The sequence below is a fragment of the Grampus griseus genome (genome assembly GCF_964374135.1).
Source record: "Grampus griseus genome assembly, chromosome: 13".
NCBI classification, from domain to species: Eukaryota; Metazoa; Chordata; class Mammalia; order Artiodactyla; family Delphinidae; genus Grampus; species Grampus griseus.
Window position 1 is genome coordinate 5,871,137 of NC_139007.1, and position 14,729 is coordinate 5,885,865.

The following is a 14,729-nucleotide window of genomic DNA, read 5'->3' on the forward strand; positions in this document are numbered from 1 at the left end:
TTTCAAGAGGAGAGACTGCGAATGATGTATACAGTTATACCAGGGGCCTAACAAATGGTCTAATAAATAAAAACAATTAGAGTTCAGTCCATCAGGAAAAGGTCTCCCAAGGAAGCAATAACAGCTGCAGTTAGTCACGATTATTTGGAGAAAATCTATGTGCAGTGAATTATTATTATAGTCTGTGGATCATCCAGTGGGATGTTTTGACCACAGAAACAACTCTGGGAAATCTAGCTTTCTTTAACGCCCTTCCTCTCTGGATGGAATTTGGGTTTCCTGAATTTGAATAGGTTTGTGTTTGGTTTTGTTCTACTAACAGATTTTCAAAGCTAATATATTTACTCTCAACTTTGCCATGGGTTTTATTAAAACACATTGGTCTGTACGATTACTCACAGCTAAAATTAATTTATAGTTACACCACCTCTATTGCTGTGTATGATGTTTATTTGAGGAGAAATGTGGTAAAGTTAAAAGTACCCAGATAGGGACTTCCCTGGTGGTGCAGTGGTTAAGAATCCGCCTACCAATGCAGGGGACACGGGTTCTTCCATCCCTGGTCCGGGAAGATCCCACATGCCACAGGGCAACTAAGCCTGTGTCCCACAACTACTGAGCCTGCGCTCTACAGCCCGTGAACCACAACTACTGAGCCCGTGAGCCACAGCTACTGAAGCCGGCGTGCCTAGAGCCCATGCTCCGCAACAAGAGAAGCCACCGCGATGAGAAGCCCCCGCACCGCAATGAAGAGTAGCCCCCGCTCGCCACAACTAGAGAAAGCCTGCACGCAGCAACAAAGACCCAATGCAGCCGACAATAAATAAATAAATAAATAAATAAAGTATTAAAAAAAGAAAATAAGTACCCAGATACTCAGAGTCAGGCCCTTATTTCCACTGGGAGTTCGTTTGCGTAAAGCTAATCTTGCAGGAATTCTAGACTAGGCACTAACTCACAATCAGATGACTTGGGTTTTAATTTCAATTTATCATAACAAGAAATTTATAAACTTGTTCAGTCACTCAGTCATCATCTGCCTTCAGTTCAGCTTCAAAATAGAAGCACCTTTATATGCAACATTCATTCTGTTCGCTGCAGAGGGACATAGTGAATGCAAATAAAATATTCAACATGAAATGTTGTAGATTGTGAATTAGTTTCCCTGCTACATGTTTAACAGAGTTTCATTATGACTAATCTTATTTTGAATAACACCGTAGAACTCGCTCACCTACACAAAGTCAGATTACTCCAAGTTTCATAAAGCTATACAGTCAAGGGAATTGGAAGTGTATCTAGGGATATCAGCCTTTTTGTAAAAAACGTGTTTCAACATTTTTGAAATTATTGCAGAGGTAGTGGTCACTTGTGGGTGGACTAATGACGACATTGTGGGCGGTTGAATGGGTAAAACTGGGAAAAGTCCAGAACTGCACCCCCTAGTACTACCTGGGACACAAACAGATGCAGATTAGCCTTTGGACAAGTCACTGACTTTATAAATCATGGGGTTGGACTCAAAGGTTCTTTTTAACTTCAAAAACTCCCTGTCTTTATTTCAGTAAAATTGTAGGGTTGTGGCGTTCTGACATATTTTTTAGCTTGAAGTTCTTAATAACCTTTTATAAGAATTATGAATATGTATACCCACTCACACTTTCTAAGTATAATTAGGTAAATGAATATAGAAAAACAATATTCACCTTTGGATTCATTAGAAATAATGACAATAGAATGCTCAGGATGAAAAGTTTGTTTAAGCACTATTTGAAAAGTGAAATATTAGCATTTACTTCTCATTTTCTTTTACTTCATACTGTAAAATAAGGTAACCACTAAGCAATCTCGGCTTGTTTTTTTTTTTCCTTTTCAAAACGTTGTTCCAGAAGGTTTAGTGAGTAGAATAAGCCTTTCAAAGGACAAGGGTGATGTCTTTGTTTTATAGTCACTTAACAAACATTTACTAAGGAACAACCCTCTTCACCAAACTGTCTTAATGATTTTAAATCTCCTCTACTGTCAAAACTCCCAGAACAGTGCTTAATAAATAATACAGGTCCAAGAAATGTTTACTGGAATAACTGTCTTATCTGATAAAATATTCTATATAAGCCATTTTTAAAAAATGAGGTACATAGAAGTTTAGTGTTTACACTATTCAAATATTTTAGGAACAAAGGAATAAAATGCATATATTCTGTTGTTTTACTGTAAAATTTGACTCTGTGAATTGAACCCAACAGAAAAGGAAATATCTTCTTATTCAACATGAAAAAATACACAAATTTGCTCTATATGTTTACTTATTATCTACTAAATTTTCGTGACACATTTTCTTCTGTGATCATTTTACTAATAATTATCTGTTGAATATTTTGGAGCCAAGTTTCCCAGACACAGAATAATGTTAGGCTTGCTGTTAAGTCTCCAGAAATTTTTTATTTTGATACAATATTTTAAAACAATACTTTGCATAATTCCCCTCGTGGGGACCCAGAAGGAGAACTTGACATAATGTTTTGAATAGATATAATTTAGAAATGTTCCTTCCCACAAAGACAGAAGTAACTTTTCATGTTGACTCTTTCCTTTTGATATTTCCTTTTCTTCTCTTGCCCTAATATGCATTCAACTATTCTTCAAGCTGCAATTTCTATTTTACTGCTGGATTGTCTTTCCTTTTACAATTAAGTAGATTCAATTTATGCCTTCGTCTGAAGGAAATGTGCTCTACTCAAGTCCAAACTAAATAAGGGCTATTCTCAGCCTCCCAACTATATTCTTTGGAATAATGTCTTACAGTAAAAAGCATAGAGCCAGTGGACATTAGTGCTGCAAGCCCTTTAAAGGTTATGCCATCCAGAACTCTCATTCTACAGACAAGAGAACCTTATTGCCTCACTGACTGGCCAAAGCTGATATGTCCAGTAGGTGGGTGGGTTCTAGTCCATCTCAAGCCGTTGGTCCTCCAAAACCAGGACACTTCCACTGTCCTGCTTCCTCTGTGATACTCATATCTACTCCTTTAAGCAGTACAAATTTCTACATTCCTTTGAATACACATATACCTTCCACAGAAAATCTTGAAAGGCCCAGGAGGAGGTAGCTGTGCATGGGCAGCTAAAGGTGCTTGGCGTCAACTTGGTGGCCCCAACACAGGCTATGGGCAACAAGACCTGGACTCTTCCCACCCTTCATGATCACTTTTGAGGTTGATAGCTGAAAGCTGGCCAGCCAAGGGCAAGGGGTCCTTTGGGGGGAGCTGAGACCACTCACATAGGCCCCATTCACATTAGGGAACTAATGGCTACCCACAGCATGGTGAGTTCTCACACTGCTGGTGAGGATTTTAACTGTAGTACCTTTTAGTAGGACAATTTGGTAACTCCAGGAGGCTTTAAAAATACATTTTCATTGATCCAGCAATGCCACTTGTAAGAATGTATCTGACAGAAATTAACTCTAAGGAAAAAAAAGTATATTCAAGCCAAGGACTTCAAGAAACAGTTGTAATCAACCCATTTGCTGATTCATTTAATAAAGCCAAGTTCCAGTTCTATAGGAAGATCACAATACTTTTGAGTATGGGATCGATGTGTAGTTTTCCTGGTAGGACGTATGGAAAATATAGTCCTGTTTAAGAAAAAAAAATAGAAATAAAGAAAAAGAAACGTAAAAAAGGCACATTAATGTAGCTATTAACACTCGAGATATTGTAAAGGATCTAATTAAAATTATATGCAAATGACAGTATAGTATTATAGTGCCAGGAAAAATACAGATGAACCCCCCAAAAAAAGAAACCAAAAAATAAACAACAAAAAAAACCCCAACGTTCTCATAAGCCACTAACATGAAAACTATCTTTTAAAAAGGAAATGTCAATAATACAAAATCACATAAATTTGCTGTCAAGTGCACCAACCTAATAAAAGATAAATGATGCTAATTTTTTTCACATTTAGGAAATGGAACCCATTTGAGTTCCTAATATTATAGGAATTAAAGGCAAACAGGAAAAACAGTGGAACTAGAAAATATTTGAAATAATACAAAAATGAAAACATAATCACTTTTTAAAGAAATTTTTACAGGAGTATAGTTGCTGTGCAATGTTGTGTTAAGTTTCTGCTGTACGGCAAAGTGAATCAGCTATATGTATACACATATCCCCTTTTTTGGATTTCCTTCCTGTTTAGGTTACCACGGAGCACTGAGTAGAGTTCCCTGTGCTGTACAGTAGGTTCTCAGTGGTTATCTATTTTATACACAGTAGTATATATATGTCAATCCCAATCTCCCAATTGATCCCACCCCACCCTTTCCCAGCTTGGTGTCCATACGTTTGTTCTCTAAGTCTATGTTTCTAGTTCTTCTTTGCAAATAGGTTAATCTGTATCATTTTTCTACAGTCTACATATATGTGATATAATTAATATAAGATTAATTAACTAATATGATTAATTAATGTGATTAAGTAATAAAATTATTAATATACAATATTTGTTTTTCTCTTTCTGACTTACTTCCCTCTGTATGACAGTCTCTAGTTCAATCATTTTTATACCAATACATCCTGAAGGCACTGGACCTGAAGTACTGATTTCCCTCAAGAGCACCTTTTCTTCAGTTTGAGGACCAGACGCTAAATCTTCCCACTTCATTCTGAATTTACAGTGAAATACTGTAGTTTTGTGATACTCTGTATCTTTTTATAATGCCCTCCATTGAGAACATTAGAAATTAAAATTATCCATTGGGATGACACATTGGCATGACTAATACTATAAAATATTGTAATATTGCCTAGTCAGTACATTCTTTACAAAAATCTGAGTTTAATTGGGCCATACTGTTTGAAAGTGAATTTAAATCCCTGATCACTTGGCTTCATTGTGGGTCTAGGTGTTGCCTCCCTCAGCAAACTTAACTTGAAATTCTTGTTAGTTTTTTTTTTTATTTTTTTTTCAACATCTTTATTGGAGTATAATTGCTTTACAATGGTGTGTTAGTTTCTGATGTATAACAAAGTGAATCAGCTATACGTATACATATATCTCCATATCCCCTCCCTCTTGCGTCTCCCTCTCACCCTCCCATCCCACCCCTCTAGGTAGAGAGAAAGCCCTGAGCTGATCTCCCTGTGCTATGAGGCTGCATCCCACTAGGTATCTATTTTACATTTGGTAGTATATACATGTCCATGCCACTCTCTCACTTTGTCACAGCTTACCCTTCCCCCTCCCCATGTCCTCAAGTGCATTCTCTACATCTGTGTCTTTATTCCTGTCCTGTCCCTAGGTTCTTCAGAAACTTTTTTTTTTTTTTTAGATTCCATATATATGTGTCAGCATACTGTATTTTGTTTTCTCTTTCTGACTTATTTCACTCTGTATGACAGATTCTAGGTCCATCCACCTCACTACAAATAACTCAATTTTGTTTCTTTTTTATGGCCAAGTAATATTTCATTGTATACATGTGCCACATCTTCTTTATCCATTCTTCTGTTGATGGACACTTAGGTTGTTTCCATGTCCTGGCTACTGTAAATAGTGCTGCAATGAACATTGTGGTACATGACTCTTTTTTTGAATTATAGTTTTCTCTGCGTATACGCCCAGTAGTGGGATTGCTGGGTCATATGATAGTTCTATCTTTAGTTTTTTAAGGAACCTCCATACTGTTATCTGTAGTGGCTCTATCAATTTACATTCCCACCAACAGTGCAAGAGGGTACCCTCTTTTTCCCACCCCCTCCGGCATTTCTTGTTTGTAGATTTTTTTATGATGGCCATTCTGACCTGTGTGAGGTGACACCTCATCGTAGTTTTGACTTGTATTTCTCTAATGATTAGTGATGTTGAGCATCCTTTCATGTGTATATCTTCTTTGGGGAAATGTCTGTTTAGGTCTTTTGCCCAATTTTGGATTCGGTTGTTTGTTTTTTTGATATTGAGCTGCATGGGCTGCTTGTATATTTTGGAGATTAATCCTTTGTCAGTTGCTTCATTTGAAAATGTTTTCTCCCATTCTGAGGGCTGTCTTTTCATCTTGTTAATGGTTTCCTTTACTGTGCAAAAGCTTTTAAGTTTCATTAGGTCCCATTTGTTTATTTTTGCTTCTTTTTCCATTATTCTAGGAGGTGGGTCAAAAAGGATCTTGCGGTGATTTACGTCATAGAGTGTTCTGCCTTTGTTTTCCTCTAAGAGTTTTATAGTGTCTGACCTTATATTTAAGTCTTTAATCCATTTTGAGTTTATTTTTATGTATGGTGTTAGGAAGTTTTCTAATTTCATTCTTTTACACAGAGCTGTCCAGTTATCCCAGCACAAATAATTGAAGAGGCTGTCTTTTCTCCATTGTATATTCTTGCCTCCTTTGTCAAAGATGAGGTGACCATATATGAATGGGTTTATCTGTGGGCTTTCTATCCTGTTCCATTGATCTATATTTCTGTTTTTATGCCAGTAACATACTGTCTTGATTACTGTAGCTTTGTAATATAGTCTGAAGTCTGGGAACCTGATTCCTCCAGCTCAGTCTTTCTTTCTCTAGATTACTTTGGCTATTCAAGATCTTTTCTGTTTCCATACAAATTGTGAAATATTTTGTTCTAGTTCTGTGAAAAATGCCAGTGGTAGTTTGTTAGGGATTGCATTGAAACTGTAGATTGCTTTGGGTAGTATAGTCATTTTCACAATGTTTATTTTTCCAATCCAAGAACATGGTATACTCTCCATCTGTTTGTATCATTTTTAATTTCTTTCATCAGTGTCTTATAGTTTTCTGCATACAGGTCTTTTTTCTCCTTAGGGAGGTTTATTCCTAGGTATTGTATTCTTTTTGTTGCAATGGTAAATGGGAGTGTTTCCTTAATTTCTTTTACAGATTTTTCATCATTAGTGTATAGGAGTGCAAGAGATTTCTGTGCATTAATTTTGTATCCTGCTACTTTACCAAATTCATTGATTAGCTCTAGTAGTTTTCTGGCAGCATCTTTAGGATTCTCTATGTATAGTATCATGTCATCTGCAAACAGTGACAGTTTTACTTCTTCTTTTCCAATTTGGATTCATTTTCTTTCTTTTTTCTTCTCTGATTGCTGTGGCTAAAACTTTCAAAACTATGTTGAATACTAGTGGTGAGAGTGGGCAACCTTGTCTTCTTCCTGATCTCAGTGGAAATGGTTTCAGTTTTTCACCACTGAGAATGATGTGGCTGTGGATTTGTCATGTATGGCCTTTGTTATGTTGAGGTAAGTTCCCTCTATGCCTACTTTCTGGAGGGTTTTTTTTTTTTTTATCATAAATCGGTGTTGAATTTTGTTGAAAGATTTTCCTGCATCTGTTGAGATTATCATATGGTTTTTATCTTTCAGTTTGTTATTATGGGGTATCACATTGATTGATTTGAGTATATTGAAGAATACTTTCATTCCTGGGATAAACCCCACTTGATCATAGTGTATGATCCTTTTAATGTGCTGTTGAATTCTCTTTGCTAGTATTTTGTTTAGGACTTTTGCATCTATGTTCATCAGTGATATGGGACCATAGTTTTCTTTTTTTGTGACATCTTTGTCTGGTTTTGGTATCATGGTGATAGGGACCTCGTAGAATGAGTTTGGAGTGTTCCTCCCTCTGCTATATTTTGGAAGAGTTTGAAAAGGGTAGGTGTTAGCTCTTCTCTAAATGTTTGGTAGGTGTTAGCTCTTCTCTAAATGTTTGATAGAATTCACCTGTGAAACCATCTGGTCTTGGGCTTTTGTTTGTTGGAAGATTTTTAATCACAGTTTCAATTTCAGTGTTTGTGATTGATCTGTTTATATTTCTATTTCTTCCTGGTGCGGTATCGGAAGGTTGTGCTTTTCTAACAATTTGTCCATTTCTTCCAGGTTGTCAATTTTTTTGGCATATAGTTATCTGTAGTAATCTTTCATGATCCTTTGTATATCGGCAGTGTCAGTTGTTACTTCTCCTTTTTCATTTCTAATGCTGTTGATTTGAGTTTTTTCCCTTTTTTTCTTGATGAGTCTGGCTAATGGTTTAAATTTTGTGTATCTTCTCAAAGAACCAGGGTTTAGTTTTACTGACCTTTACTATTGTTTCCTTCATTTCTTTTGCATTTATTTCTGACCTGATCTTTATGCTTTCTATCCTTCTGCTAACTTTGGGGTTTTTTGGTTCTTCTTTCTCTAATTGCTTTAGGTGTAAGGTTAGATTGTTTATTTGAGATGTTTCTTGTTTCTTGAGGTAGGATTGTATTGCTATAAACTTTCCTCTTAGAACTGCTTTTGCTGCATCCCATAGGTTTTGGGTTGTTGTGTTTTCATTGTCATTTGTTTGTAGGTATTTTTTGATTTCCTCTTTGATTTCTTCAGTGACCTCTTGGTGATTTAGTAATGTATTGTTTAGCCTCCATGTGTTTTTATTTTTTACAGATTTTTTTCCTGTAATCAATATCTAGTCTCTTAGCATTGTGGTCAGAAAAGATACTTGATATGATTTCAATTTTCTTAAATTTACCAAGGCTTGATTTGTGACCCAAGATATGATCTGTCCTGGAGAATATTTCATGATCACTTGTGAAGAAAGTGTATTCTGTTGTTTTTTGATAGAATGTCCTATAAATATCAATTAAGTCCATCTTGTTTAATTTAAAGCTTGTGTTTCCTTCTTTATTTTCATTTTGGTTGACCTGTCCATTGGTGAAAGTGGGGTGTTAAAGTCCCCTACTATGATTGTGTTCCTGTCAATTTCCCATTTTATGGCTATTAGCATTTGCCTTATATATTGAAGTGCTCCTATGTTTTGTGCATAAATATTTACAATTGTTAGATCTTCTTGGATTGATCCCTTCATCCTTATGTAGTGTTCTTCTTTGTCTCTTTAGTGGTCTTTATTTTAAACCTATTTTGTCTGATATGAGAATTGCTACAACAGCTCTCTTATGATTTCCGTTTGCATGGAATATTTTTTTCCATCCCCTTTCTTTCAGTCTGTATGTGTCCCTAGGTCTGAAGTGGGTCTCTTGTAGACAGCGTATATATGGGTCTTATTGTTGTATCCATTCAACCAGTCTGTGTCTTTTGGTTGGAGCATTTAATCCATTTACATTTAAGGTAGTTATCAATATGTATGTTCCTATTACCATTTTCTTAATTGTTGGGGGTTTTTTATTGTAGATCTTTTCCTTCTCTTGTCTTTCCTGCCTAGAGAAGTTCCTTGAGCATTTGTTGTAAAACTGGTTTTGTGGGGCTGAATTCTCTTAACCTTTGCTTTTCTGTAAAGGTTTAAACTTCTCCATTGAATCTGATTGAGATCCTTGCTGGCTAGAGTATTCTTGGTTTTAGGTTTTTCCTTTTCATCACTTTAAATATATCCTGCCACTCCCTTTTGGGAGTTCTCTGGGAGAACTCTCTCTGAATGATATTATGTGGGGTCGGGAGGTCTCTGGTTGTTCAGTGTCCTGAACTCAGCTCTCCCACCTCAGAGACTCAGACCTGACACCCAGCCAGAGCACCAAGTCCCTGTCAGCCACATGGCTGTATTAGCCCAGGCATAAGCTTTCTTATAGGTAATTCCATTTTGCTGGCCATTGGAAAAAAGAGGACAAGGACTTTGATGATTTTGGGCCGTATCTGGGGAGCACCTCTGCTCCGTGTCTTTGTCACTGAAGGTCTGTGTTTTCGGCTGTGCTGTTGTCACTGAGTTGTTCTGCAGTCAAATCTTCCTCGCCATCTGCTGCCAGGCCACTCTCACGCAGGTGCTCAAGACCCCCTCCTCCAAGCTCTCTGCACTTGTCCTGTCCATGCAGGGGGGACTACAGCACTCTGGGCTGCAGTAGTTGAAATTCTTGTTAGTTTTCAAAGTTCTAAGTTAGCCCAACCTTAGTTGTAGCAGCCATAGGGTAATTTTAGTTTTAAAAGTAAATGTATCTAGGTCAGTGACATTGATGAAGTCCTCAGTTCAGTTTTTTTAAATAAATAAATAAATTTATTTATTTATTTAATTATTTATTGGCTGCATTGGGTCTTCGTTGCTGTGTGTGGGCTTTCTCTAGTTGTAGTGAGCAGGGGCTGCTCTTAGTTGCGGTGTGCAGGCTTCTCATTTCAGTGGCTTCTCTTTGTTGTGAAGCATGGGTTCTAGGCACGTAGGCTTCAGTAGTTTGGGCACATGGGCTCAGTAGTTGTGGCACATGGGCTCCAGAGCGCAGACTCAGTAGTTGTGGAGCTCGGGTTCAGTTGTTCCGCGGCATGTGGCATCTTCCTGGACCAGGACCGAACCCAGGTCCCCTGCATTAGACAGGAAGATTCTTAACCACTGTGCCACCAGGGAAGTCCCCTGAGTTCAATTTTTTAGCATATATACCTAGGAGTGGGATTTCTAGATCATATGGTAACTATATTTTTGATTTTTTGAAGACTCTGCCTACTGCTTTCCATAGCAGCTTCACCATTTTATATTCCCACCACAGTGCAGAATCCTTCTGGTTTCTCCACAACCTTGTCAACATGTTATTTTCCGGTTTTTTTTAATCCTGGCCATCCTAAGGGATGTGAAGGAATATTTATTTCCTTGTGATTTTGACCTACATTTCCGTGATGATTAGTGATGTCGGGTGTTTTCTCATATATTATTGGCCTTTTGTATATAATCTTCAGAGAGATATCTAAGTCTCTTGTCTCTTTTTTAATCTTTTAAAAATTTATCTTTAATCTTTTTAATTTGTTTGGTTTTATTGTGGAATTTTAGTATTTCTTTATATATTCCCAATATTAACCCTTTATTCTATATATGGCTTATAAATATTCTGTCTTATTACATAGATTGCCTTTTCACTCTGTCAGTTGTTTTCTTTACTGTTTTTAAGTTTGATGTTGTACCATATGTCTATTTTACCTTTTTTTGCCTGTACTTTTGGTGTCATATCAAAGAATTCATTGCTAAATTCAATGTCATGAAGCTCTTCTCTTATGTTTGATTCTAAGAGTTTTATTGTTTCAAATCTTATGTTTAGATCTTTAACCCACGTTAAGTTAATTTTGGTATATGGTGCAATGTAAATGTCCAACTCCATTCTTTTGCATGTGGATACTGAAAACATGGGATGTTTTACCAGCATTTTTTCAAGAGATTATCCTTTCCTCACTGGGTAGCCTTGGCAACCCTGTTAAAGATAATTTGACCATATATGTGAGGGTTTATTTCTGGGCTCTCTATTCTATTCAGTCAGTCTCTCTCTTTATGCCAGTACCATACGGTTTTGACCTACTGTAGTTTTGTAACATGTTTTGAAATCAGGAAGTATGAGACCTCCAGCTTTTGTATTCTTTTTAAAGATCATTTTGGCTCTTCAGTGTCCTTTCAGATTCCATATGAATTTTAGGATTTTTTTTGTCTATTCCTGCAAAAAAGTCATTAGTATTTTGATATGGATTGCATTGATCTGTAGATTGCTTTGGGTATTATGGAAATTTGAACAATAGTAAGTCTTCCAGTTCGTGAAGATAGGATGTCTTTCCATTTGTTTGTGTCTTCTTTTACTTATTTCAACAATATTTTCAGGTTTTCAGTGTGAAGTTCTTCACTTTCTTAGTTAAGTTTATTCCTAAGTATTTTATTCTCTTTAATGCTGTTGTAAATAGGATTGTTTCCTTAATTTCCTTTTTGGATTATTCATTGTTAGTATATAGAAATGCAACTGATTTTTGTGTGTCAATGTTATATCTTGTAACTTTTCCACATTGTTTATTAGTTCTAAAAGGGTTTTTTGTGGAATCTTTAGGGTTTTCTACATGTAAGATCATTCCATCTACTAAAAGAGATGATTTTGGTTTTTGCTTTCCAATTTGGTTGCCTTTTTTTTCTCTTTCTTGCCTGATTGTTAGGCTACTAGGCATCCCCTAATTGTTAAGAATTCCAGGTCTATGTTGAATAGAAATGGAAATAGATGACATCCTTGCTTTGTTCCTCATCTTACAGTAAACATTTTCAGTTTTTCACCATTGAGTATGATGTTAGCTGTGGGTTTTTCATAGCCTTTATTACGTTGAGGTACATTCCTTCTATACCTAACTGGTTGAAAATTTTTATCATGAGAGAATGTTGAAAATTTTCAGATGCTTTTTCTGCATCAATTGAGATGATCATGTGGTTTTTGTTCTTCATTCTGTTAATAATGGTGTTTTACACTGACTGATTTTCTTATGTTGCACCAACCATGCATCCCAGAGATAAATTCTTCTTGATCATGTATTTGATCTTTTTAATGTGTTGTTGAATTTGGTTTTGTATTTTGTTTAGAATTTTTGCATCAATATTCAATATCAATATTACCTTGTGTTTTCATTTCTTGAGGCATCTTTGTCTGATTTTGGTATCAGGATAATGCTGGCCTTATAAAATACGTTTGAAAATATACTCTCCTCTTTAATGTTTTGGAAGAGTTTGAGAAGAATTGGTGTTAATTCTTCTTTAAATGTTCAGTGGAATTATTCAGTGAAGCCATCTGGTCCTGGGCTTTGTTTTTTTTTTTTTTTTTTTTTTTTGTCAAGAGGCTTTTGATTACTGATTTAATGTCCTTCCTAGTTATAGGTCTGCTTAGATTTTTAAACTTCTTCATGAATCCATCTTGGTAGGTTGTATGTTTATAGGAATTTATCTGCTTCTTCTAAGTTATTCAGTTTGTTGTCATATAATTGTTCATAGTAGTCTCTAATGATCCTTTTATTTCTGTGGCATCAGTTGCAATGTCCCACCTTGAATTCTGATTTTTGTTGAGTTTTCCTGCTTATTTTAGTAGTTACTCTAGCTAAGAGTTTGTCTTTTTTTTTTCTCAAACAACTCTTAGTTGGATGATGTTTTCTATGTTTTCCTGTTCTCTATGTCATTTATCTCTGCTCTAATCTTTATTATTTTCTTCCTTCAGCTAACTTTGGGTTCAGTTTGTTTTTATTCTAGTTCTGTGAGGTGTAAAGTTAAGTCATTGATTTGAGATCTTTCTTCTCTTTAAAAGGAGGCATTTACCCCTATATATTTTTGTTTCAGTACTGCTTTTGCTGCATCCCGTAAGTTTTGGTATGTTGTGTTTTCATTTGTCTCAAGATATTTTCTAATTTCCCTTGTGATCTATTTTTTAACCCACTAATTGTTCAAGAGTGTGTTGTTTAATTTTCACATATTTGTGAGTTTTCCAGTTTTCCTTTTGCCTTTGATTTCTAGTTTCATTCCACTGTGTTCAGAAAAGTTACTTGGTATGATTCCAGTTGTCTTAAATTTGTTAAGACTTTTTTTTGTGCCTTACCTGTGATCTATTCTGGAAAATTCTCTGTATCCATTTGAGAAGAATGTATATTCAGCTACTGTTGGATGGAGTGTTCTGTATATATCTGTTAGGTACAATTGATCTATAGTGTTGTTCAAGTCCTCTGTTTCCTTATGGATCTACTATCTGATAGATCTATCCATTATTAAAGCAGGGTATTGTATTGAAATAGTTTAATATTATTGTGTTACTGTCTATTTCTCCCTTCAGTTCTGCCAATGTTTGCTTCATATTTTTGGGTGCTCTGCTGTTAGCTACATATATTTGTAATTGTTATATCTTCCTGGTGAACTGACCCTTTTATCATTATATAATATTCTTCTTTGTCTTTTATTACAGTTTTTGCTTAAAGTCTATTCTGTCTGATACAAATATGTCCATCCCTGCTCTCTTTTGGTTACCATTTGTATGGAGTATCATTTTAGATCTTTCACTTTCAGCCTATGTATGGCCTATACCTAAAGTGAGTCTCTTTCAAACAGTTGCATTGTATTTTATAGTCACTTTTTTACTCTCTTTAAGATATGATTCATGTATCTTAAGCACCTTAAGCCTTTGTAAAAATTGTGAAGAATAACTTGAGCCTTCTTTGAATAAAGAACTCTACACATTTTTAAATGTTTTAGATACTGACTACTGCTAATCTCAAGGACAAGAAAGATCTTTATTACTTTAGTCATGAAATCCATTTGGCTGTAAGATCTGCTTTTCTAGCAGTGAATACAAATGTGAACCCAGCCAGGAAGCATTAGTAGATCACAAAGCCTGACATGGCACATGAGGAGCCAGGTATTCACTTATGCAAATTAGAATAAATTGATGGAATAAATTAAGGAAATTTTGTACACTGTACACTTTTTTAAAAGGGAGCCACTGCATAATGTAAATTTGCTTATTTTTCCTTCATTAAATATTTGGATACTGTGACATTGACATATTTTAAATCACATTGGCCAAAAGCTTAATATTTTTGTTTATTATGTGGTATTTAATAAGTCATTCAAATATGTGTTAACCCTAAAATGTGCCATGCATAATGTAAATGAGGATACATAAATGCTAGATAAAAATCTTGCCCTCCTTGAACTATAATCTTGTGGAAGGAGACATATATAGCATTAATGGGTGTGGGGTAGATCTAGTACATGGTAGTAACTCGAGGTGGGAGGGGACTCACATAATGTTATAAGCACATCCATATGCATAAATATATTGACACACATCCCTTCTCAGATGTAGTCTAAATGAGTTAACATATGTATACACACATGCCCTCTCCCTCCACTCCCCACACACATATTTAGCAAAAGCCATAAGGCAGATTTCATCTTCTAGGAACCTTCTCCACCAGGCTGATTAGGTAGCTGGTGAACCTGCCACAGAGTAAATACTCTACA

At 35.7% G+C, this 14,729-nt stretch overlaps 1 protein-coding gene across 1 annotated transcript in view; it reads left to right on the plus strand.

Annotated features, from left to right (window-relative positions):
* The window catches only part of ADGRB3 (adhesion G protein-coupled receptor B3), a gene marked incomplete at both ends in the record, with an annotated part of 793,681 nt that overhangs the window by 433,895 nt on the left and 345,057 nt on the right, over positions 1 to 14,729 (plus strand). The gene's annotated exons all lie outside the window — the stretch shown is intronic.